At 52.3% G+C, this 24,657-nt stretch overlaps 1 protein-coding gene and 1 long non-coding RNA gene across 2 annotated transcripts in view; one reads left to right on the forward strand and one right to left on the reverse strand.

Annotated features, from left to right (window-relative positions):
- Positions 1–24,657, forward strand: part of Nectin1 (nectin cell adhesion molecule 1) — a 63,209-nt gene that overhangs the window by 21,953 nt on the left and 16,599 nt on the right. The gene's annotated exons all lie outside the window — the stretch shown is intronic.
- Positions 9,838–11,653, reverse strand: LOC115031936 (uncharacterized). The gene is made up of 3 exons (XR_003837579.1): positions 11,544–11,653; positions 10,834–10,987; positions 9,838–10,005 (listed from the first exon to the last, which is right to left on the reverse strand). It is a non-coding gene; the product is annotated as an uncharacterized LOC115031936 (long non-coding RNA).

A 24,657-nucleotide genomic window follows, 5' to 3' on the forward strand; every position in this document is an offset into this window, starting at 1 on the left:
TCCCCATGCCTTGCTCCAGCGTCAGGCTGGAGTGTGTCCATGATGCTCTTCCTAGTTGGTACCGTCATCTAGCGTGCAGTCTAGCGTAGCTCTCTGCCTCCATTCCCTATAGGTTTAGTCCCAGCAGTTATCCGAGATCTCGTGAAAACAAGCCAGATCAGGTGCCTCCTCTGATCATCCTCCACTGCTGCTTCCCATCTCACTCAGAGGAACTGTCTAGGCCCCGTGTCACGTGACTGCTGTGTTTCTCACTTCAGCAACACAGGCCAGAAATTCCAGACCTCTCCCCTCAGGGCCCTTGCACCTTCTGCTCTCTCTACTGGAATGCTGCTCTCTCCCATCCTCTTGTGTTCCTCTGTGTTTTGCTCAGAGGTCTCTTCTCTGTCAGCCCAGTTCCCCGCCCCTCCACCCTGATAGCCCATCCACACTTCCTCTCACTTCTTTTCTTTTCCATCATTATTAGCATCCAGACTTGCCAGGAACAGAAGATTTATTTGTTTGTGTTTTGTCTGGTGCTAGATCCCTGGACCTGATAGGAACCCTGTGATACCAGTAATATTTTAATGAGTGGACGCTCCAGAGGGAAGCCACCGCCGCTACCCTTGCACACACTCATGCAGGCTCACGTTGCACATGCGGACACACATCTCTTGATCACCTGGGCTGGCTCCAGCACACTGCCCCTGGTATCCATGTGACCACAGTGAACGTCCCTGCCTTTTCCGAATCTTCCTTCTGCCCCAGGGTCTTTCAAGGTACTTTGTGGGTAGAGGAGTCTCTACTCCTCCAAGGAGGAGGGAGCTCACTCTCAGCCATCCTGACACTTAGCCAACCAATTACAGGTGGATACAGGACCTGGACGGGTCTAGGGATCTCTCCCTATGCTTGCGCCAAGGAATTTAGTTCACAGTCTCTGACTCCATCATCCTCCCTCCTGAAGTCCTTCCTCCTCTCTGGCTGTTGCTTCTATGTCTTAGGGAACACTGAGGGTACCCCAGAAGGCCAGAGGAAGGAGGAAGGCAGCCCAAAATCTCAGGTGATCGTACAGGAAAATAGCATAGTGGTCTTTAGTGAGCTGTCTTCCAGAGGTGGCTCCTTACACCTTGGAGAACCATATCCCTTGGATGCTTGAGCCAGGAACCTTCAGAAGAGGTTCCTTCCTGGAGAACTAACTTGCAGAGAGGGAAACACAGTGCATGCATGATTTGAGCCTGCTTGAAAAGACAGGTCTGATGAAGGTGGATTGCCTCTTCATGACGTGACGAGCATGTTCCACTCACTTGTCAGGAAGCTGCCTTGCAGGTTCCATGGTCCGTCATCCTTTCAGGATCTTAGCGTCTGAGGACAAGGGGTACTTTCAGGATAACCAGGTGATGGGCATCCAGGGTGGGACTCTTATAGGAAGTGGTTTGCTAACTTAGGCTAAGTATGCTCACGTGGGAAGAGCATCGGTTTGGAGATGAGACACCCCCCTCAGTCTCCAAGCACCTCATGATCCTGGTTATTCTCTGGCCTTGAGGCTTCTAAGAAGCCCTTGGGATCTTCTGTCCTGTGCTCTGTGCTCAGCGAGCCCATGTTAGCCTATCACCTTCCTTTCCTACCTCTTGTCAAGGTCAAAGCTTTGAAATCCTAGCAAGCACGTTACCCAAGAGTGAGGAGCTGAGACTCCTGCAACCTCTGATGATAAATAGATGTCTTCCGCCTCTGTGGAAGATCTTTACCTTTGGTGTGCCCAGGAGCCAGCCCTTCATAACAGCTGGGGCCTTCAGATTGTGGACTCCAGAGGGTGAGACGAGAAACCTGAAGTCAAAGCTCTTCTCAAACTAAGCCCCAGGCCTTTCCGTGGGGCTGGAGAAGCGTTAGGAGGCCCTGGCCTCCTGGTCACGGTGTTTATGTTGGCTTGTCACTGGTGGCCTCCCATGTGAACATCCTGGCAGATTCTAAGCATCCGCTCTTAGCAAGCAAGGCAGGGCCATGCGTGTTCTTGAAACCCGCGGCCATTATTTGCCACTTGCTTTGAGCCAGGGTCAGTTTCTTGGACTCAGAGAAAGTCATTGATTTGGAGCCAGCAAGATGGTTAATTGTTCTTTGACCTCCCTGTGTGCCATGGCACACATCTACCCACCCAGACATGTACTCAAGATAGATAAATGTACTTAGGGTGTTTTTGTTTTTAGTCGTTTGACCTTTCCAATAGCTAATCAACGAATAAGGAAATAACAATCTTCTCTCCTCCCCATCTTTCTCCTCTTTTCTTCCACCACCACTACTTCTTCTCCTCCTCTTCCTCCTCCTTCCCCCACCCCTCCTCCTCCTCCTTCTTCTCCCTCTCCTCCTCCTCCTTCTCCTTCTCCTCCTCCTTCTCCCTCTCCTCCTTCTCCTCCTTCTCTTCTTCCCCCTCCTTCTCTTCCTTCTCCTCCTTCTCCCCCCCTCTTCTCCTTTCTCCCTCCCTCTCTCCCTTTTGCAGTAAGTAAGAATTTTGCTAGGTAGCACAGGCTAGCTTAAAGGTATGGTCCTGCTTCAGCATCTCTGGTAGTGGGATTTCAGGTGTGTGCTGTCATACTATGGTGTATTTTCACTGTCATAAATGGGGACACAGGTGTCAGAAGTGTAAAGTCACACAAGCTAGCAATTAGAGAGGTGGGCTTTGGATTGCATGAGTGAAAACAGAGGACTCTCTGCTAACACAATGAGACAGAAGAGTCCCTGGTTTGGTGGAACAAGAAGGCAGCATGAGGCAGGGACCTGACCCTCCCCAGAACAAAAGGGAATCCCCCACTATTTTAGGACCAGACGTGGCTGGACAGTGCGTGGACAGTATCTATCTCTAGCCTTAGCCTGGGTGGTGTCTGGCAGTAATAGATCCATCCACTCCTGGGCTCAGTATCAAAAAGCGTGGGGAAACGGACTTTCCCTTCAGCAAAAAGGATGGAGATTAAACAGCAGGAAGAACTTCCCAGCTGTCAGGACCATACGCTTTTAAAACAGGCATCCCAGGAAGGTGGAGGCCCATGCCGAGAAGGTTAATGCTGTTGCTGCTCAGAGCTGTTGGAGAGGTAATGTGAAGAAGGGTATGCAGCTGACCCCTCCAGGGTCAGACCAAAGATGCTGTCCCACAGGAAAAGGAGACCATTGGCTATCCCTACACTTGTATCACCCTCTTCCTAGGACCCCCATCTGCCCCAGCCCTGCCATTGGACTTCATTAAATTGCATTTTCCCAGAGCAGGGCAGGCTGGTGACAGAATGAGTCAACACCAGCTTGCTACAACTGTCGCCCCTGGAGCCTGCGGGCATAGAGGGAGATAATTGGGAGCAGTTTGACAGCTTAATGTCTGGGGCTGGCTTCCTGGAGCAGTGCAGGGTGGGGTGGGCGTGGGGGTGGGGCAGGAGCCAGAAATGGGGTGGGGGATAGATTGGGTTGTCTTCAGACCACCACCATCACCACCACAGCTGCCGCCGCCGCCTTTCCCCTCCGTTTCCCCAGTACCAGCTTGTTGGGCAGGAAAATAAAACACAGAAAAGGAAATTAGATACGGAAAATAAATTAGGGTTTCTTTATTAATTTGTCAGAACTAATTAACATCTCCCTGAGATTTGTCTCCTCTCCAGATACCCTCAGAGCAGGAAGGAGGGAAGTCTGGCAGAGGTCAGGCTTGGGCTTCAGGGTCCCTGTCCCAACCACTCCTAACAGCGCCTGCCCCTAGAGGAGAGAGCAGAAGAGGGGTCGCTCAAAGGAAAGCCCCATCGGGGTCCAGCTGAGAGAGATCCTAGACCCTTGTCCACTTCTCTGGGCGCTCTTGTCACCATGCTGTGGTTGCTCTCCTGACTTCGTTCACATCACATTCCCCGCTGAAGCAGAGCTACTGCCTGACTGGTTCGAGGCAGTGGGGACAGTGTCTAGTGTCAAGTACCATAGCGGGCATGGTCAGGACTCGCTGTTGCTTGGGAGACAGAGATTAGGAGAAATACTGAATCTTCTTCAGAATTCTTTCATCCCAAGCCTCATGGTAATGTTCACCTATAATCCCAGCACTCAGGAGACTGAGACAGGAGGATTGTTGGTAGGTAGTTCAGTGCTACCTGGGCTACGTATATAGAGAGACCCTGTCTTTTTTTTTTTTTTAAAGGTATCTACCTACCCTCAAAGTCTTTAGGGTTTCACATGTGCAGTAGTCTCCAGAACACAGATTAAGTGGCTAAATGTGCCTTAGAGGCTGGAGAGAGTCAGAGTTCCCAAGAACTCGCTGGCTGTTCCTTCTGAGCCCTGTCTGCCCATCTCACTCACCACAGGGCCTGACTTAACTTCCAGGAGTCTCTCTAACAGTTGTCTCACTTCCTGGTTGTGAATGCAAGTTCTCCCGGCCAGGAAGCCACCCCAGCTGCCACCCCAGCTGCCCCTGGATTTGGGTGAGAGCCTGGTTTTGTTTCCCAGAGTCAGGCCCAACCCTGCTTTGTCAGAGGGCTTCTCTGAGAAACCTCTCCACAGCCACACCTTGTAGTAGACACTGCCTTGGAGGGTTGCAAAATCCAGTCTGTTCTGTGGGTCCCACTGTACTGACAGCATCTCGAGGTGTTCCACTGACACCGGCCAGAAAGATTCCGGAGGAGATGAAAGTCTGTCTCCTCTCCCAGGTCCGTCACCCCCGGAGTTGGCTGAAGGCCTCACAGAGCTGAGATCCCCAGACTGTTGAGCCAGAAGAAGCTAAAGGGAGAGAGGGCTAAATGGCCAGCCTCCTCCTGCAGCTCAGATGAGGACCCGAAGGCCTGGAAAAAGAGCCACAGCTTATTGGGTCAAGGTAGCCCCAGTTTTAGCACTTGAGTCTGCTGACTCCCTGGCCATGCCTCTCACGAACAGGTGTCAGGGCTTTGCAAATGGCATAGGAAGTAAATTGGTTTGTCACACCAGGCACTCTCAGAACCAAGAAAACCTCTGGGGAATGTGGTGGGCATGTGCTCAATGGGGTCAGACTACAAAGTTATTGTCCAGGGGTCAGGTCACCGTCCCACCCACTATGGACATATGCTCTTGATGTATTCCCTTTGACTTTGGGGACATTTAGGGCCCTGCCACATCTCTGCATGAGTAGTAAGCAGTATCTAAAAGTCAGCAGACCTGGGTTTGCATCCTGGCTCTGCTATAACTGTGACCTTGGCTATCCTTGAGTGCAGCTGAGCCTTAGTTTTCTGGCTGTCTTAGAATACCTGCTTTGAAATGTCAGGACTCCATGAGCTGTGAGTATGATGCTGTAGGGATAGGGTCAGTGTCCAGTGGTCTCCAGAGTGTCTTGCAAAAGGCTCCTCCCCACCTCCTGCCACTTTCCTTCTACACTGGGCAGAAATGGAATGGAGCCCTTCCTGCCACCCTGTGATTCTAACCCGGTTGCCTAGCTCCTTGCTGCACACCTGCCCAGAATAGGTGCTGGAGAGCAGAATAGGCAGCTAGGATAGGGGCCTCTGTTCTCCAGGTCTCAAAGGTAGGCAAGAGGACTTTGGGTGGTGACTGGGCATGGGGATGGGGATAGAGAGGGCCTGGTAAGATTGGTCTGTGTCTGTGGGCTGGGCATGGAAGGGAGTCTCAGAGTCCACTTGGAACTTGGGGAACTTGTCTTGGACTTGGGGAACTTGGAGAAGGAACTAAGAGGCCTCTTAGCCCTGTGAAGCCACACCATACTTCTTACCACTCCCTTGCACCTTGGCCAGGAAAAACACAGGGTCACTTGCACTTGCATCTCTGCAGGAATGACACCCAGTGCCATGTGTGGCTCTTCTAGGTTCCTGTCCCCCGGGCCATGGGACCTCAAGACCTGGCCCAACTTCTGTAGTCAAAATGGGGGTGCTGATTTGATGGGGGAGGCAGTTGAGCTGCCCAACTGCGGGGCTTCTACGAGACAGCTTAGAGAATCCGGACAGATGAACGTAGATGCTGTGACCTTAGGGAGCTGGAAAAGGCCAAGGGTGGTGTCAGGTTGTGGCTCTAGCCCTGATCCCACAGAAGCTTTATCAAGCTCCCCGTCCTGAATGTCCTGAACAATTCATTCGTTGGCCAGGCAACTGCATGTTGCTTTATCTCAGCCATTTTAACAAAAGATGTCAAGTCCACTTGCTGGGTAAGGAAACTGGGGCTCCTGGGTTTGAGGCAACTTGCCAGTGAATAGAAGAGCTCAGCCTGAGCTCTGCCTCCCAGGCTCTCTCCCTACACCCCAAGTCCCTTCCTTAGGAGGAAGACTTTACTGAGCCCTGCCTTGCTGGCTGGTCAGACAAGTCTCAGCCCAGGGTACACTGCCTGCCGCTACCACTGCAGCAGGCAGGAGGGAAAGGATAAGGATGTAGACCTGCTTGCTGGCCAGTCTCCCAGGGGCAATGGAAAGGTGCCCCACTCTGGAGACATCGACAGGAGGAGGAACTTATTTACTGATTGGGTGAGAGGCTGGGAGGTCAGGCTTGCCAGGCACGGTGGGTGGCCTATGACAACTTCTCTCAAACCCTTCCCTTGGGAAGTTTCTGAAAGCAAGAAAAGCTTGACTTCTCTCTGCTGCCTCCTGGCCAAGAGAGTCAGATCTGAGTGCCATTTTCCCAAAGACTTCTGTTCCCATCTACTGGGACAGCACATCGGGCTGGGCAGGTGTGGCCCAGCTACCTATCTGAGTTCTAGCTGACCTCCATCCAAGTCCCACTTGCTTTCTTCCTTCCCTGTCCCTTAAAGGGGCCAAAGGGACTCCAGGCTGGGTCTGCCACTGAGGGCTTCAGCCAATGATGTTCTTGTTCTCTTAGGAAAGAGACGTACAGACTTCAGCAAAGACATGGCTATGTCGCTTTACCAACAGGGTGTCGGTAGCACTCCAGGCTCTCACCCAGGACATGGCTCAGACGGAAAATTAGGTTCTGCTTCCACTGCCCCAGCTGTGCAGCTTGGTGGAGTTCTCACCAAACCCCAGGCCACAGTTTCCTCCTCTGTAAAATGGGTGTGTCTCAAGCCTTGTTCCAGAACATGGCAGTGAAAGTGGAAGATTCCAGAAGCACTTTTAAGCGCCCAGTACATTTAAAAAAAAAAAGTGGAACAATTGGCTCTCCAATTCCAATGTCCAGAAGCACAAACTCTGCCTACCAGCATTTATTTTTAGGGTTCAGAGAGCCTCCAATGATGGGGTGGGGGGACAAGCTTTCTCAATCTTTGTCTCAGAAAGAAAGAGTTGCTGAGAACTGTTGGCCGCTGTAATGGGGTCTAAAATCAGATGTGTGTCTTTAATTGCTTGAGTTCACATCTCATAAAAGAGAGAGAAATAATAACAATAATAATAATAATAATAATAATAATAATAATAAGGCAAGAGCCCTGCCATTCCCCACCCCCTTTCTCTGCCATGAGTCAAGAACCAGTTCCCACCAGTCTTTCTGGGGTTCAAAGCGTCTCCCCGCCCTAATCCTCACTTGGACCTCCCCACCCCCACCACTACTGTGGGCAAGAGACTTTTCTCTGGGGGTGGGGGTGGGGGTGTGGGCTCTGACACTCCTAAGGCCAGACCATGGCAACATGGTGGGCAGTGCCTGAGGTACTGGCAAAGGGGGGACACTCTGCCAGGCTTCCTGTTGACTGAAGCACACTGTAAGGGGACAGGCTCAACTCTAGCTTTTATCTAGCCCAGACCTGATTTCTCCCTGTTCAATGGTGGCCAGAAGGTTCCCCCTCTTAGCCTCTATCTACCAGAAGCAGCCTTGTTTAACAACAACTAGGGAGGCAGAGGTCTGGGATGAGGCCCTGAACCTATAGGCTCCCTTCCCACCTGGGGAAGCCACCTTGGCCTGCTGCCTGCCTGCACCTTGATTCTCTAAGGTGGACAGACCTCCACCCCCACCCCCTCCATCTCCCTTTACCCCACCTCAAAGCCCTGACTCACTCCCTCTCTTCCCTCTCAAGCTGTGTCTCCAGAACGTGTCAGGACAGCGTGCTGGGTTCTGGTCCTACAGGCTTGGCTGTGCTGCTCTCACTGGGGGTGGGGCAGTGGGGAGACTTAGCTTTGACCTGCTTCTTCAGACCTCCTTCCCCTCTCTTACCCTGGGTGAGGGTGGGGGTGGGGGGTGCAGGCAGAACTGAACTCTAGAGCACCTCCTGTTTGCACCCACAAGAGGCCCTACCTGGGAGGCAGCTGCAGCCTAGGGGTGGCAAGGATGGGACACCACATTTCTTCACCCTAATCCTGCCATTCTGGGTCTCTGGGCTGTGTGCATGCAATGCCACCTGGCCTCCCAGAGACCCTTACCCAGAAGCCTTCACTCTCAGAAGGCTATTTGTCAGCCAGTGGCTGCCACTGCTTCCCCATTATTCTGCAGTCAATGGAAAGGAAAGGGTCTTGGTCTCCCCTTGTTCTTTCCATTGTTTATTGTATAATTGTAAGTCACTTCACTCTACTGAGTAGTCTCCATCCTCCTCAAAATGGTCAGCGCTATCCCCTTGATTGCTTCAGGATTCTGAATGCCCAAAGTCAATGAGACTGGAGGAAGGTGTGCTAGGATTGCATGCCCCCACCCCACAGTCAGCCTAGCCAGCAGAGGGTGAGAGAGTGTGCCTGTGTCTCACTGAGATCATTGAGAGTGAATGGCCCGCACCCCTGTGGCTCTCAGCCTCCTCTTTCTCATAGAGAAACTTCTCTGGGGAAGCAAGCATGGCCTTTGCCAGGGAGCCAGGTCTTCTTTGATCTGCTAGCTTCCTAAGAAGTCTTGATTAAAAGCTCTCAGTGACCTGGGAAGTCAGTGGGGAACCATGTTGATGAGTCTGTTCCCCGGGGTTCGGGGTTCATTATGGAGATCAGATGGAGCCTGTTGCCAGTACAGGCATCAGGTAGGTACCAAGCTGGCCAGGGATTCAGGTTCCAGCCTAGCCAACCGTGGAGGGCCCAGGGATTGCTATTTGAGCAAGGCGGAGGTAGAGGCTGTGGGGATATGAGAACAGAGCCGGGCGATTCTGTGGGACCTGAGTGTTGAAGTAGGAGTTTTCCACTTTGGGGAGGTGTGGCGGGTGGGGACGTGGGAGGGGGAGGAGAGGAAGCTGGGAATTTAAGCAGGGGTAGATTGAAGGTCTGATACTGGTTTAGCTCTGCCCCAAGGCTGCGGAGCGGGCAGGAGGCTGTGTCATAAGATCTGATTTGTATTCAAATCCACCTGTTAGCAGTGTCTATTGAATAAATCACTGTGCCAGCCTGAGCCTCAGTTTCCCAGGACAAGAGTGGCATCTGCCTCAACGGGGTGTTTGTGAGATTTGTTGCCTAATCTCACGCCATGAGACGTGGGTGCCTCTCAGGAAAAGTTCACTGGCGTCAGAGTTGCCTACAAGTTTGTAGAGAAAAGGAAGCTCAAACCATGTCTAGAAACTCCCAAAGAGTAAGGCTAAACCGCTATCCCACAGTGACTAAGGAGTGAGTTTTGTAGATGGTGAGGAAGTGGTTGGCAGGCAACATGCTCTGTAGTGTTTATTTTTATTTCATGTACATTAGACTCGGTCAGAGAGAGAGGTTTGGGCATCATGTGCATTATGGTGTCCTTGAAGGCCAAAAGAGGGCACATTAGATCCCCTGGAACTGGAGTTGCAAGCCATTGAGAGCCACCATGTGGAGGTGGCCTTAGACCCTCTGTGAGGGCAGCCTGTGCTCACTCTTAACTCTTGACCCATCTCTTCTTCAGCTCCTGTTTGGAGTTGTTTTGTCACTTTAGCATTTAAGACAAGGTCTTGCTAAATTGCCCAGGCTGGTCTTCAACTCCCCGTCCTACTTCAGCCTCTCTGAACTGACCCAGCTACTGTCCAGCTACCCACCCCTCTATCGTCTTTGATTCCTCCCCCATGTGCTGCCTCCCAGTGTAGTAGAAAGTCCTCGTGTCCCTATAAAGGTCCAAGAACAGATGCTTTGCCACCCCACCCCACCCCAGTTCTCTTGAACTCCTGTAACTTCATACTGTATCTGGGCAGAGTCAGCCAAGCAGGAAAGAAATGGGCAGTCGGAAACATTTGAACCTGGAGAAAAGAGGCCAAAGGGGGAGAGATGTATGGTTGGGGGTTATGGCCTCCTAGCCGAAACAGCCACTGCTCTTTTGCTGCACCTGGCTTCTTAGGTGAGCTATTTGCTTATCTTGTGACCCAGAGGCAAGGTCTCTGTAGCCACAACAAGAGAAACAAGCATACTACATTCTAAGGTCTTGTGGCTGGCTGATAAGTCTTTCCCAGGTGCTCTCATAGCCACTGTCATTGAGCCATCTCAGGCCAAGTCATAACTTCCTACCCGCTTCTTCAGCCAGCTCCTCAGTTCCAAGCCCTACTAACTTCTTTACATCAGTTGAACCAATTCATTCCTCTGTGATTTTTTTTTTCTTCATGGACAAATGGGGAGCCAGTACCAGCTGGTCCCCTAGGAAGGAACACTCTGGAGGATCCGCAGCCTGCTTCTCCCCCACCCTAGATGGTCCTTGGATCCTAGTCTGAGTCCACTGTCCCTTTGACTTTTCTATTTATGTACCAGAACTCACCCACCACATTTCAGTTTCCCAATCAAATCATTAATTACCCCAGTAATTAAATCCAATTAGCAGTTGTAGGGGCCTTTCTGAGTGAGGAACCATTAGCCAGGGTGAAAATGCCTGGGAGAGGGAGAGCGAAAACTCACCCCTTCCCAGCTTTCAAAGTGAAAACAGGAGTCAGCAGTGCAAGGCCAGGGCCCCCAATTAAAGTTGGGGCCTCACTCATTAAGCTAATTTGGCATGCTATCCCAGCAGCCTCTGGTGGGAAGGCCAGCAATGGAGCCAGCCAACATTTGGTGGTGGTGGAGGTGGGACGAGCCCTGCTCACCTTGAGGGCTGTGCTGGAGATCCAGGCTCACTCAGGGATGGGATGGGGTCTCTTTGAGTACCACTTGCTTCTGGCTTCCTTGGCTTTAGAGCTGATGAGGGTAGGGTGGGCTGAGGTGAGATGAGACAGGAAATCCCAACCTTCTGCTGCCTGTCTGGGAAAAGACAGCTTAGTAGTCACTTATCTTTCTAGGCCTAAGGCTGAGGGGAACTCCCATCCTGGGATGGCTGTGAAGAACACACACACACACTCACACACACACTCAGTCTCGTCTCTGTAGCTCCTGGGTGCCTGGTAGCCACCCTTGCCTCCCACTGCATGATTCCTGAACGTACCCTAGCATTTTCTCTCCATTCCCCTACAGCTCGCACCACACAGTTCCCAGGTTGAGAAGCTGAGAGCCCGAAAGATAAAAATCTAAGGCAGAGTCAGGCTTGGAAGAATGAAGATGAGGTATGTTCAGAGTCCTCAGTCAGGTCTCCTTGTGGCTCAGCTGGCCTGCAGCCCTGACTGGAGCAGAGCTGGGGGCCAGGGTGACAGACTCAGCCTTTTCCCAGAGCCAGGGGTGACAGGCAGAGGGGATGATGCTCGCACTTCTTATATAGTAGGGACTCCTCGCCCATCCTGCCTCAGACAGGTTCCATGTATCTGTCATGAGGCTGTAGACCACTGCTTAACCTCCCAAAGGGGAAGGAGTAAGACATACATACCACGAGGCTCAGTAATGGAAGGCACAGCCTCTGGAGACAGGCTGTTCTTGTGTGACCAACTGGCCTTGGAATTTGGCCTCTCTGAATTCCTCATTTCCAAGAGGAGAATGGTAATGAGACCTAGCACCCAGGAGTTTTGAGAATGACACAAATTAGCCTCCATGAGCATTCAGACTTTGGACTGGCACAGTGTTTGACACACACATGCTAACTGTACTTGCCATCTCCAGGAGAGGTCCATCAGGAAACATGTCCCTCTTGTGTCCTCTCAGGGACCCACAGGCTTCTGTTGCTCAGGTTGTTGCCCAACCTTAGGGTGTTTAGAGGGGGACAGGGCCGCTCTGGGCAGGGTCAGAAGGACAAGGGGATGGGAAGGAGAGTTAGTCAAGGGAAGCAGGTGGCCGCAGAGGCCGGCTACATCTCCGCAGCTGGGCGCCATGCCCCGTGCCTACGTGCTGGCTCCCTCTGTGAGGCAGGATGGAGAACAGGCCCTGGCATGCCAGCCCCTACCAGTGACTCCTGAAACCTTGACAAGTTTGAGCTAGAAGCAGGCCTGGGCGAGGCTCCTGATAGACTCATGTTGGGCAGAGGGATGGTCGGTGTGGGAAAGACCCCACACTTGAAACTGTGACGCTGCAGGGAGAACCGGAAGGAAGCCCGGGAGGATGCCGGGTGGTGGCTGGGCTCAGAGCCTTTTCTGACTCTCTGGTCTCCTCGCTCCCATGTGTCCCTGCCAGGCAGGACAGGAAGAAGACAGGCTACAGAGGCAGCAGGGAGGGGTGCCCTCAGCATTTTGCCAAGTGTAAGGTGATGGTTTGAATGGTGTGGAGAGAGAAGGAGGGAACGGTGACAACCGTGTGCCAGAAACAGAGGAAGCTGCCCAGTCCTGGGGAAATGACCTCACCCCAGCTGAGTGAGCTGGGTATACCAGGGCTTAGTGTATAGGCAGGAAGGCTAGGTTTGGGGATGGGCATGAGACTTGGCCACGGGCACTGACACTGGAAGTCACTGAAGTTGTCTAGGTCAGCTAGGAAAACCATTGTATTAACTGAAGTTCCACAAAAGTTGAAAGGCAGCCAGCAAGGGGTTACCCACCTGTAGTTCCAGCTCCACTTTTCAGAAGGCTGAGGTAAGAGACGCTCCAAAGCCCTCCATTCCAGGCCCAGCCTGGGAAACCTGTATCCTGAAAGGAGAGAGATTGGGACTGTCACCACAGGGCTGGAATGCTCATCCCATCCCCTGCTTGAGGTGTTCTGTGATTACAGCCCAGAAGAGGTCAGCACTCAGGTTGGAGTCGTGACCCTGGTTTGCTATAGTCTGGGTTGCCACGAATCTAGGCTAGAACTTCAACTGTGAGGGTTTGTGTTGATAAGGTGGGGGAGGGTGGTTTGGAGGTTACTGTGGGTGTGTAGCCTCACCCACAGGGTGAGGAGTTGGGCTATGACCCCTAAAGCTAATATTGAAAGAGCATCCATGCCATATACAAGAGGTTGGGGTCACTGCAGTTATGGGCTACAAAACATCACTCAAGTTATGCCTTTGTAACTGATAAGGCAGTTGGCTGGAGCAGGAGCAAAACCTGCTCTGTCCCAGCATCCCTCAGGGCCCTGGCCCTGGTCTCTCTCACTCCCACTGCCCACTTGGGTCATGGGAACTCAGCCTCCTGTGCCATTGAGTTTCCCATATTGCATGGTCCCTGTCCCTCTGCTTGAGGGGCAGGCCTTCGCTCAGAAGTCTGGGGTACTCCTCTGACCCTTAGCATTGCCCGTAAGGTAGATCCAAAAGTGGTGCAGGGCCAAAGGAGAGCTGCCAGCCACATGCAAGTGCCTGGGGTATGGACAAAGGGCCAGGAGGGACAAATGCCAGTCCTAGGTGGGACAGACATAGAGGATGGGGCAATGGAATCTGGGTGTCACAGAGTGTGCACATGCATGCTCAAGTGCATGTGTGCATGGCTATGTGTGTTTGAAGGTCTCTCTCCTTAGCCCACCAGACTGGAGAGACCTGGGTATCTCTAGTCAGGCCTTCCCACATTCAAGCAAAGGCAGGAGAGCCAGGCCCAGGGTGAAGAGAGCAAACAGCAAAATTTAATGACTTTAATATGAAAGAATTTGCCACTAATTAAGCACAAACACTCCACTAATGCAGAGAACACATGTTGTGGATTTCACTTAAGCAGGAACCAAATGAGGTGAAAATCCTTCCAAAATGATAGCAGTTCACCGGCAGAGGAAGACGCTGCCTCTCCTTGGTCCTGTGGGGCATCGCCATGAGCAGATCCCAGCCTTCCTACCCTCCCTGACTAAAGGTCTTCTGGCCATACTCCCTCGGCCTGTCTCCCTGCTGGCATCCCTTCCCCTGGCTGTCCTTCCCTGAGTTCTTCCATCCTCTGGAGACACAAAAACCTCTCCATGGCCTGTGTCTGTCCAACAGCAACTCCTGAGCCCAGTGTTCTGACCACCTGTCTCCCTAAGCACAGCTCAGCTCTGCCCGTCAGACACGAAGGCCTGCCTCCCTCTTCTTGCCCAGGACATACATGGAAGGTTTCTCCATCGGCTGGCACCTCTCACTCCCTCTACACCCAGCTTGCCACGGCTGGCCCTGCACACCCATCATGCATTTCGTCTCCCCTGCCTGAGCTCATCGTCCCCTCCCTAGTCCTTTGGTCTTCATTAAGGCAATTTTGTTCTTTGGGGGCATGTAACGGTGTCTGAATATGATCTAATTGTCACACGTGAAGGTGCTGTTCCTCATATCTAGTGTGTAGACGCAAGGGGTGTTGCTAAGTGTCTTACAGGGTCCAAGACCGACCCTACCAGAGGGGATTGTCTGGCCCAAATGTCAGCAGTTAGCTAGGTGCCCTTGCTGGGGAAACCGGCTCACCTGCATCGAGGCAGGTCTTTCCTCATGTTACCAGTACCAGCACTTAGGTAGCTTCTCTATGTGCCTGCCATGCTAGGAACACATAGGAACGGGCTCATTTCCCTCTTATATCAGCCCTAGCAGTCAGCATTGTCATGATCCCCACTTTATACGTGGGGGAATTGACACCCAGAGAAATCCATGCAACTTAAAGTTGTCCAGTTCATAATTAGTGCTCATGGACTAATTACTTCATGTTCCCCAATGATCTCTATAGACCTCACTCTATGTCTGTCAACCCCTTCTCCCAACCTCTTGGATGTTTTACCTCCCGCCCAAACCCTTTCTCTTAGAATGAGCCTTCCCTGCAGGCAGGCAGGTATACCTGCCCAATAGACTCCCCTCCCTACCGCCATCTCTGCAAGACAGAGCCTTTGCAGAGCTGGGTGCTGGACTGGCCCACCTTGCCTTCCCTGATACAAGGCAGACCCAAGAGCCCTGCACTGCCAAGCAGGTGTTAAGCCTCGCTGTAGTTTGGAACCGTGATCACTGAGGCGAGGAAGGCACATGCGGATCCTGAGCCTTGTAAAGGTTCCCCAGGGGAAGCCTGGGGAATTCTTTCCCCTGCCTTCTCAGCAGCCCCCAGCCTCTCCCTCCTCTATGCCAGTCTTCCAAAAAGGCTGCTGCCTGCACTTCCCCAGTGTGTCAGTAGCAGTGCATGCAGGCTCACAGGGAAGCCCCGGCTGTGTCTGTGCAGTAGTGTTCACTGCAGCGTCAGCCACCCTCATGTCGCCCTACCTTTCTGAATCTTGGCCTTAGAGCCAGAGGCTTCAGTGCCTGCAAGTCAAGAATGGCCAGGTCAGGCAGAAGCAGCTCAGGGCTGTGGAGGGAGGAGGGTGGAGCCGGAGAACACAGAGACGTAAACAGGCTTAGGTGGCAGGCTGAGAGCAAGGCCTCTCTGCAGCAGCTCGCTTAGGTGAGAAAACTATTTCTCACCTTATGCTCTGGTGTAAGGAAGGAAGGGAGATGGGGTACTAGGAACTGGGACAGAAGAGAGAGAAGGGGAATCAAGCCTGACAGCTGGGAAGCGAGCAGGAAGATACAGGATTGAAAAGGTGGGCGAGGGGTCAAACCGACTCGCACCGTGCAGGGATTCCCATTCTCGGGCAAGGGAGAGTCAGACCTGAAGCTGTGTCCCCTTAATACAGGTGAGGTCCCAGCTTCTCCTTCTGCCCCTTGGCTAATACACTTCCCAGGAGCTGCCACTGGACCTGGGACAACGGTTAGCCTTGGCTCAGGACCACAATGGCTCAGACTTCGCCACCAACCAGTGGGGGTGCCCTGTGAGGTCTGAGTGCCAGGCTTTGGGCTGACATGCTCTAACAAGTGCATGCCCATGTGTGTACCCTGAGCACACAGTACCACCTAACCCATGACAGGGGCAAGAAGAGGGGGCTCCAGGAAGCTGCCTCTCTAGAGGGGATTCAGGAAGAACAGAAGTCACAGTATATGTTTAACAGAAGGGACAGCAAGCCAGATAGATCTCTAGCAGTCTTTTCATAGCCTCATTTTCTCACTGTTCTTAGTCTGGGACTCCTTTGTTCAATGCCTTCCCTTGGGGCGTGGTGGCTCACACTTATAATCCCAGCACACAAGAGGTTGAGGCAGGAGGATTGCCACAAGTTCGAAGCTCACTTAGGCAACCTTCAGCTTGATCTTGAGGAGTTCAGGAAGTTTACCTCATGGGTGCTCCAGCCAGGACTGTCCACTCAGCATCATCCTGCGATGGACCAATGACAGGGTCTAAGCCACTCAGGGTCAAGGCTTGAGCAGGAGGAAGGCATAGGGCATGGGTGTTGGAGTTACAAAGGAAAGGGTTGTGCGTGGGGGCCCAGCCCAGGCGTGTTGAGAATGTGAAGTGAGAGACCACTGGGGATGAGGGTGCTGATGGTGGGAGGAGCTTAGGCGGAGTTTAGATTTGGACCAGTGCAGCCTAGGGAACAAAGCTGTTTAGGAGCTACTGTGGGCTGGACCGGGTGACTGTTTGGTTCTGGAAGAACTTCCTGTACCCCAGCTTTGCTGTGGTACAGTGTGGATTTGATCTGGGAGGAATTCCAGGAGAAGTTGGCCAGCATACAAAGACAGAGAACCAACTGGTCATTTCACAGTGAATCCAGAGGAGGGCCACAGTTGTGGCAGAATGATCTGAGCAGATCCCTCTGGGATCCTCAGGCCTACCACTCCCTACTCAAGCCCCGGAGACAAGAGTGACCAAGTGGCAGGGACCAGAGCCTGCCTGCCCCAGTTTCCTGCGTGTAGCCTTCCTCTCGCCACTGCTCAGAGGAAAGGCGTCGAGTCTACCAGAGGACGTAGAATGGGCTGAGACCTAACACCGTGAAAACTAGAGATGGAGACAGGAGGGGCCAGGAGTGAGGCACTGTGTTCCTGGTGTGCCAAAGTAGAGTCCCTGCTTGCCAGAGCCTCAAGGGATGGGTGACAACAGAAAGTGAGCCTGCAACACAGTGGTCCAGAATCCCCAACCCCTTCCGTGTTCCTTGATGGGAGAACCAAAGTCCAGCCTCCCTGACTCATCTTGGTCCCCCAACCCGCCTTGCCAAGTTTCAGGAAGAGATAGAGCTTGTCAGGGCACCCCCCATGGCTGCTGTCACCCTCGGGGCTTCTGTATTGCCAGGGCAGTGGGGTTGGCCCAGTCTGTCTGGAAGATCCTGTGCCCTGGCTCCTTCTAGGTCCTTTCCCAGGCTGCCGCGCCCCCCTCTTCTCCCACGCACTGAGTTCCCCCACCCAAGGCAACCGGGCGCCAGCCCCACAGCCCCATCATTAACCAACTCCATGTGGGGAGTCGGGGGGAGCATTCAGCCAAGAGGAAAACATGGGCAGTTTCTGTGACCCCAGAGCTGGGGGTGGAGGCGCCTGGGCTCAGACAGTAGCAATTAGCCCCTGACTGTGGGATCACAGGACATGATCACTACTGTGAGTGGCTGATAGTGAGTGGAAGGATACAGAGCCCCTGGAGCCATCCCAGAAACTCTGTCCCCAAGAGAATTCCCCAAGGCCTTCTCACCAGCAGAGGTCCCTGAACTGCAGGAGGTAGGAAATGGGGCTGTTAACCAGTGTACCTGACCAGGACAGGCACTACTATGCCTTCTTGCCATACCTCCCCAGGGAGGGCTGGCTGGACACTGGGACAAGGAGTGGGACAGCCTCTGTCTCAGTCTGCTCCTGGTGCCTTCTAATTCCGGGTCACTGTGTCCCCATCCCGGGTGTGAAGGGGAGTTTGGAAGCAGGTGTTGCAGCCTAAGAGCCAAGGAGCTCCTGAATTAATGGGGAACCATGCCTGGGGCATAGATGCGAGAAAGGACAAGTTCAAAGGGCTTCAGCAAGCGCCCTACCCTTATGGGTTCTTCCTGGCAGAATGATCAGGTCCAGATGACAGGCTGGCAAAGCCTTTCAAGAGGAGGGTGACCCCAGAAAGGGAGTTCCCTCCTGATTCCTTTTCTTCCTTGCCCGCCTAAATGCTTCCTGCTCAAACTTCCAGAGAGTTGACATTTGAGAAAGAAGCTGGGCTAAGGGGAGGGTCCTAAAGCTTTTTCGCTGACTCAGGGTTTCAGGGACCCCCCACACACACACACACACACACTGAGTCATTCTCACTTGCATTTACCTGTTTCTCACCACCACCGGAAGGAAGTCCTGTCCTTGTCTGCCAGTTCCTGGAGGGGAGGGAGGGAGCATGCCTAGAAAGCCCTAGAAGCAAAGGATATTGGTTTCAACTGGGGTTGTACTTTGTCGGTAGGGCACTTTACTTAGTGAGCATGTGCAAAGCCCTGGGTTGGATTTCCAGTACAGTTACACACACACACACACACACACACACACACACACGCACGCACACACGCACACACGCACGCACGCAGGCACGCATTCGGATGGACAGAGTTAGTTAGAGGGAAACAGGGTTGATTTTCTTCTAGCCAGGTGTCACATGTAACTAATGTAGCTCTCACATTGTAATGAATCCCATTAGTCAGGGAGCTTAGTCAAGAGATTAAGGCAGGAGACCTGCTATGAGTTTGAGGCCAGCCTAGGCTACATAGTCTTGTTCTAGGGCAGCTTAGGCTACAGTGTGCGATGTTTGTCTCGCAACAAAGTAAAACAAAAGAAAGAAAGAAAAAAAAAACAATGTTGCTTTGGCACAGAGTCTTGTCAGAGAGCCTAGCACCCTACACCTACCTATGCACACAGACTTCTCTCTTGGGCACTAACACTCTGCTCAAGCGACTGCTGGAGACACTGAGGTCAAGTTTCTGGAAATGAAGGCCTAGAGAAGATCACCACAGCCAGGCCAGGGCACAGTGGTCCTCCCAGAAGTACCCCCTTTATACCCCCTTTACACACCCACCTGCTGATCCAGACCCAGCTTGCCTAGCCAGGACAGTTCTAAAGTCAAAAGGGGCAGGAGGAGAAACTGCTCGTGTGGCCACGCCCGATGCGTGGGAACTCTCACCATCCCGCTGCAGATTACCTCTACGGCAAGCAGGGCAGGGCCTTGGGGAGCAGGTTCGTCCGCCACAACTGAAGAGCCTTTGTGTTTTCTTGCTGAGCTTGGGCTTTCTCAGGCCTGTGACGTTGGGGGGGGGGGGGGGGCTGGCCTGATGCTTGCCTTGCTGGGTCAGCACTTCTGAGAGGCCAGGTCGCCCCAACTGCCTAGCCTGTGTTGCTCTGTTAAGGAAACCGAGACACCAGCGCACAAGTCCCAGGGACCAGTGTCTTGGACCTTGACTGTATGGGGGTGGTCAGGGAAAGACTCATTGCTTGTACCCCCCGATGTAAGAACTCCTCCTACAGACGCAGGTCTCAGGTCTCTGTCCCCCGTCCCCTTACTCATCCAGCTCTGCACATAGCAGCTTTCTCTGTAGGTGCTCTAGTCTGAGTTCCCCAGTGTCTGACCTACAATGACAGGATCCCAGCACAGGGTACTTATGAGTACTGTGACTGAGTACTGTGATTGACATTGGTGTCATTTTCAAAGTACTGTGAGGTTTCTGAAGGACACCAACCGGAGCAAAGCCTAGAGAGACAGACTGAGCAAGACACAGGGTTAGGATGGGAATAGCAGTAGGCCAGGGGGCTACTCTCCTGTGTCCCTGGGCAGATGACCCAATCCTCCCTGACCTAGCTGGTGAGAGGTTTCCTGGTCCATTGAACTCTTGTGTGCTACCATGTCACAAAGCTCCAGGTCATGGTCTGCAGGGAAAGAGGACTTTCCTGTTTGTTGCCGACCAGAGAGTCGGCAAGTTCCCCATGCTTGGGCCTACCATGTCCGGCAAAATGTGGTCAACACAGCTCAGGGTCAAGCATGTCCCTGCTTTCCCCATGGTAGCTAGACAGCTGTGAGTGACAGGATACAGACTCCGCACAAGGGCAGGAAATCGTAATGGGTACAGTTGCCCGTTATATGACATTGGGGTCCTAGTGGAAGTGCCCACAGAGAGTCAGGAACAAGAACCTCATGGTGGCCCAGAAGAGGGGGGCCCTGTACAGTGCCTACTGCTAGGTAGACGATCAGTAAACATTTGTTAATTGAAGTTCTAGAGAGGGAGACCTATGGCTTTGCAGATGGTGGAGATGGTGCTGCTGCTGCTGATTATGGTGATGATGATAATGCCAACCATGATGGCGGCAGCCATCGTTGACCGAGCGTTTATTTTGTGCTAATGCTGCCTTCTGAGTTTCCCATGTGCTCCTTCATTTCATCCTCACAACAGTTTTATAGGCAGGCCTTAGCTATTGGAAGCTCCCCTTTGCAGATGTGCACCCTCAGTGTAAACTGAGTCATTGAAAGGCTAAGTCATTGGCCACTGGGTGGCACCGAGGCAGAATGCAGACTCTTCCCGGCCTCATTGTACACCTCCATAGAGGATGCCAGAAAGATTCCACTGAGCTTGGGAGCCACCCCCACCATTTCCCACATTAGGAAGCTGAAGCAGAAATGAAGAGAGATGAGCATACACTAAGGCCCTGCTTCCTTGAAAAAAAGAAAAAAAAGAAAAGAAAAAATTTTAAGCCACCCAGTCTAAGAGCTGATACTTAGACCTGACTTGACATGCTTGGTCCAAGCCAGGGAGCTCCCATAGAAGCTTGTGAACCAGGTCCCTCAGGCTGCCATGTTGAAGAGGGACCCGACATTGCTAATCTTTTGTCCCCTCTTTACTCTCAGTACTCCAGAAGCCCCACATGCCACCCCACGGGCTACCTCTCAGCTCTGTTAACAGCTGGCTATGGCAGAGGCCAAGAGTAAATGTGAACACACCCGTTACTGAGAAGTCCTCCGTGTCCCGACCCAGCCCATCACAGGGCCAGAAATGCCTTTGTGTACAATGAGGGGATGCCAGGAATGTTTCTCTCTGTACCACCATGAAGCTGCTTCTGGGAGAAGCCAGCGAATAGACAAACAGGCTCTACCCAGCATAGACTTAGATAGGAAGGACACAGACATGCACACACACACACACACACACACACACACACACACACACACATGCACACACACTTGCACATACGCACACCTGCTTTGGCACAGGAACCTCCTCAACCTCCATGGAGCATCATCAACAACCTCCCCTCTTGGCACTGCCTTATCCTTGAAGGGTGAAGTCATTGCTTAGGAAGTAGCATGGGAATGTCAGCCTGTATACCAGCCCCCCACCACCACCCCCACCAGCCACACACCTGCAGAGGGATAAGAGGAGATGGGGTACTGGGGTCAGTGGGCCATGTGCCCCTCCAGGCCAACCACGCCTAGCACCGAGATGGTTCCTGGTGCCCATGCCCCTTCCCCCAACTCTCACCTGTGGCCCAAGCCCTCCCAACTGGCTTTTCCAGTTCTCAGCTTTGTGTGGCGCAAGTTCCCCAATTATGCTCACATTATCACAGCTGCTGGGCAGCCTCCAGCCTGCCTGGGGAGCGGAGGCTAGAGGAGCAAGCATCAGGGAGCACCCACTTATCCTGTCAGGGAGGATGGAGGAATCAGTTGCTTGCCAGCTGACCAGTCAGCAAGAGTGCTAGACCATCTGACCCACTGACCTCCTCTCAGGACTGCTTCTGGGTGAGGCAAGGGCTGGGCTGCTGTTAGACAGAGACAGAAGGAAATGGGAGACCCAGGGCACCCAGCCTGCTCCTTTGATGAGGCTAGGGAAATGACTGCCAGGGTCCCATGGATAGGAGGAAACTCAACCCCCAGCTTGTGTCACACTTTGCTCCTCCCACCTCCTCCAGCCCCCCCAGTACCTTTGCGTGGGGTGCCTGGTGCTTCCAAGGGCCAGCTTGGATCACTTGATATGCTTGGTAAGGCTGTGTGAACAGCAAGAAGGATGGGGGTGTGTATAGAATTCTCAGTGTTAAGGGTATGGCTTGGGAAAGCCAAAACCAGATATTAGAAGGAATTCAGTAATTCCCCCCCACCCCTCTCTTTCTCTCTCTCTCTCTTCTTCCCTCCTTTCCCCTCCCTCCCCACTTCTTCCTTTTCTCTCCTTCCCCACATCTCTCCTTTTCTCCCTTCCTCCAACCACCCCCCTCCCTGTACACCTCAAGTCTTACTGTGTAGTCCAGGCTGGCCTTGAACTTATCATCCTTCTGACTTTGACTCTTGAATGCTAATATTACAGGCATGTCCTACCATGCCTAGCTTAGCATGCATCTCTTGAGAACCTACTGTAGACTAAGCCCCTGAGATCCCACTGTCACTGTGGTCTCTAGAGGAGAGGAATGGGGAGCAGTGTGCTAAAGGGACCGTGGGCTTTAGGGCTTTCCCGGGGCCCCCACTTCTCCCTCACACAGAGGAGGCAAAGACCCCAGGCCTCTTAGAGCCATCCTCCCGCCTCTGGGTCAGTGGAGGGCCTGCTACTATTGATGATCAGTAAACTGGAGATGCAGAATAGGAAGTCCACAAATGCGGTCACTCATCAGTGACCGGAGCAATGCAGTCCTGTGACAAAGATGCCACCTTGGGGACGTGACAGGCTCCCAGATGGAGAGAAGTGGAGGGCAGAGCCTGGTCTGGGGTGGTCGCCCCAGACTGGCACCAAGCTCAAAGGAAAAGACTTTCTAGGTGAGGAGGGGGAACTTAAGCCTCACCCAGCTGCCAGCTTCCTCCTAGGAACCCCCATTCTCTTGGCTGCCATGCAGTTTGCCCTGCGATAAATAGTTGCTCCACTAGAGAAAAGGAAACACGGAAGCCTGCTGTGTAAGCCAGATGCTGAGCTGAGCTAAGCTTTGAGAACTCAGGAAGGGGAAGAGTTCCCTGTAGGAGTCCATAGTCCAGGATAGAAGTCAGAGGTATAAACAGCCATATTCTGAGACAGGGAGGGCAGTCCTGGGAGGAACCTGGAGGACCAGACTGGGTAGCTTCCTAACGGAAGTATTTAAGTAGGTCTTATGGGAGCTGAGGGGAAGGGCCCTCTTGCACCTTCTCTGGATTCCAGCCCTGTACCCCCATATCCCCCATGTCCTTTCCTACCTGTATGCCATCTGGTTCCCCAGCAATGGGTAAGGTAAAGGACACTGGATAATCTGGCTCACTTGTCAGATGAGGGAACTAAGACCCAGGAAAACTAGCTAGGCACTTCTTGGAGAGTAGAGCTTTCCATTCTCATACAAAATGACGGCATGCTAGGTAGGTATGGCTGCGCCACCTGCAACCCCAGCATTCTAGAGGCTGAGGCAGGAAGATGTTCAGTTCCAAGATCAGACTTGACTATATAGATTAAAAGGCATTCTGGGGGCGGGGCATGGGGAGGCAGAGTGTGGCTGTAGCTCAGTGGTGGAAAACTTGACAAGCATGAGCAAGGTCCTGGAGCTTCGTCCACATCCAGACAAAAGGGAGAAAGTGGGATGTGGGTGTGTGTTCACTAACATGAAACACTGACCCGTACCACACACGAGAAAAGCAGCATTTGGAGCAATCTCTATACAATGATTCTGATTTCATTTGGTTTGGGAGCTTTGCTTCTCTCTCTCTCTCTCTCTCTCTCTCTCTTTCTTTTCTTCCTTCCTTCCTTCCTTTCTTTCTTTTTTCCTTGTTTGTTTGTTTTGGTTTTTGTTTGTTTGTTTCTTTGGGGGTCTTGGGTTTTGTTTTTGTTTTTTTAATTAATGTAGAGAGCTAAAGAGATGGCTCATTGGGTAAAATGCTTGCCACAAAGGCATGAGAACCATATTTAGGGTCCCCAGCACTCACATAAATACCAAATGTTCATGGTGGCCTGTCCAGGATACAAAGGTGGGATCCCTGGAGCAAGCTGGCTTGACAGACTAACCCCATCTGGGTCCAACCGAGAGACCTTGCCTAAAAATATGAGACTGAGAAACTCATGCCTTCAACTCCAGCAGAGAGGGCCGAGGCAAGCTAATATGAAGCCAGTCTGCTTTGCACAGCAAATTCTAAGGCAGCCAGAACTACATAGTAAGACCCCGCCATGAATAAATAAATAAACAAACAAGTAAGAAGAAAGAGACTATGTTGGAACTCACTTGAGGAAGATCTTTAACATCAACCTCAGACCCCCATGTGGCTGCGTAACACATACACATACAAAGATAGAGAGCAATCGTAACCGGGCATGGTAGTGGTATTCGTGAAGCATGCCAGTGCTCAGGAAGCTGAAATGTTTGAGGATAATGAACTCAAGGCCATTCTGAACTACAAATGAATGATGTCATTGTCTTCTCAGCATTTTTCAGAATTATCCAGAGTGGGATTTTATTATTAAATTCATTTATTTATTTTGTGTGTGTGTGCATAAGCCATTGTGGGTGTGTGGAGGTCAGAGAACAATTACAGGACTCCCCTGTGGGTTTCTGGTATCAAATTTAGGTCATCGTGCTTGGGAGCTGATGCCTTTACCCACTGAGCCATCTTAACAGCCTTTAAGTGGTTTTTATATCAAGTAAGTTATTTATTTGGGGATCCTGGGGAGAGGAGTTGTTGAAATGAGTTTCACTTGTATCTCAGACTGATGTTCTAGAACTTACTATGTAACCCAGGCTGACCCCAAAGTCCCATAGCAAACTTCTTGCTTTGCCTCCCAAGTGCAGGGGTTTGAGCCACAAGCCACCGGACCCAGTGATTATTTCCATAAGAAGAATTATAAATGTAATGGCTGCAGTAAAGGTCAAGGGCAGAGGACGGGGGATGAGGGTTGGGGAGTAGTGCCTGGGTGCTGACCTCTTCCCATCG

This window comes from Mus caroli, unplaced genomic scaffold (assembly GCF_978045245.1).
Source record: "Mus caroli unplaced genomic scaffold, Mus_caroli_1 scaffold_11, whole genome shotgun sequence".
Classification (NCBI taxonomy): domain Eukaryota; kingdom Metazoa; phylum Chordata; class Mammalia; order Rodentia; family Muridae; genus Mus; species Mus caroli.